Below are 1,743 nucleotides of genomic sequence, written 5' to 3'. Positions count from 1 at the left end.
CCATTAACAGCTGACTGCAGGTTAGCACACAAAGCAAACACTACTTCAACAAGCCCTGTACAGTGGGGAGAGTATCATATCCACAATGCAAACAATTCCATGAGACTAAATAATCAGCCACCACCTTTATGCAGAATTTCAGACTGTCTTTTCAACTCTTTGCACCTACATCACAGAGTGCTCTGATTTTAAATGCACAGACCACCACTTGAATTTGATATTCTACTGAAAGGTAGTTTAGCAAAGACCAGCTAGATCCAATATGCTCACCACAAACCATGAGGTTGTTCTTCCATTAGTCAAAGGCTTGTGTATATGTGTTGTTACAGGACAACTGAGAAGTAGAAAAGTAATGAAGGAATGGTTAGGATGAGAGGAAAGTTAAATGAAAAGTGAGGACTCAGATCCCAAAGCAAAATTTATGTGCAGATTGTACTTGTATCTATGAGATCACATCCCTCTTTATGTGTTGCCACCTAGGACACAGAACTGGGACAGCCATGCTTCACTAGCCAAGCTATTACTTCTCCCTAGGTAAGTCAAAGTTTAGAGGCAAATGTGGACACTTCTTCCTCCTGCTTCAGAGGAAAAAAAAAATATCTTATTATCCTATCTCAAGGAAGGACACAAAGATATATTCCAAATACACCAAACAACACTAAGAGAAGAGTGAGCCATTGATCACGAGTACAGCTGGTGCACAGCAAATGCACACACAGCTCATGGTGAGACCTGCCAGCTTTGTCCCCCAGAATGACCCCATCCAGCAGTGACTCAGGTAGTGTGGCAGTACCAGTGCACCAGAGCACTCCTCTCAGGCTGATGTATCTAAAACTTCCTGACGAGTGCAAGCACAAGAGATGTAGAAGTATTGCAAAATATAAGGTATTCAAACAAATTTTAAAGGCGCCAGCTTGGCAAACACAAAAATACTACCAGCATACAGTAAATTCACCTCTTGCTGCTGCAGATGGGCTGTTTCAGCACGCTGGCCAGCCTGTTCAAAGCTTAATGAAGCATGGTGACACCATTTCACTGCAAAACAGATCAAATGCCTTGCTTATAGAAAGGGAGTATGCTGCAATGCATGGAACTGAAGCCAACACCTCCAAGTATCCACCACTGGACTATCTCACCTCCTGTCCTTCCACACCGTGATGTGCTCACCTTTCCAAAATGGATGGATCAAACTGATTTAATGCCAGTTCTTAACCGATTCTCATCTCTCAACGATTGGTGGGGTCTATGCTGGCACTACCAGTCCACTGCCGCCAAAATGCCCGGGGAATGTGGGGAAAAAGGAAGAGATGACGCAAGGGGAAAAAAAAAAAAAAAGCAGAAAAAAAAAGGAAAGTTAACTGGTCACCAGACCATTCTGTTACTAAAGATCACTGGCAAGGAATCAGTAATGAGACAGGCACGGAGAAGGGGAAAAACGAGACAGAGAACCCTCCAAATTAGGCTGCTGGCCAGACAGGGAGCTGGTGTTTTAAGAACTATGAAGAATATGCTGTTAAAGATAGGAAGAGGAAGAATAAAACCGAACTGAACCCCCAAATATATCTATATCAATACTCCTAAATCGCAGAAAGACACAATTCACAGACGTGGGGACACAGCCTGCGGTACGAACGATGGTATCTTCTTTCCTCAGTCAGGAGCAGCCCCCGGGCGGTCCCCCCGGCTCGGGCCGCGGCTCCCTCTGCGGCCACCGGGCAGCGCGGGCTCTGCTCTGCGCCGTCA

The sequence above is a fragment of the Chaetura pelagica genome, unplaced genomic scaffold (genome assembly GCF_000747805.2).
Source record: "Chaetura pelagica isolate M959 unplaced genomic scaffold, ChaPel_1.0 scaffold441, whole genome shotgun sequence".
NCBI classification, from domain to species: Eukaryota; Metazoa; Chordata; class Aves; order Apodiformes; family Apodidae; genus Chaetura; species Chaetura pelagica.
Note: the sequence above shows the minus strand (reverse complement) of the source record.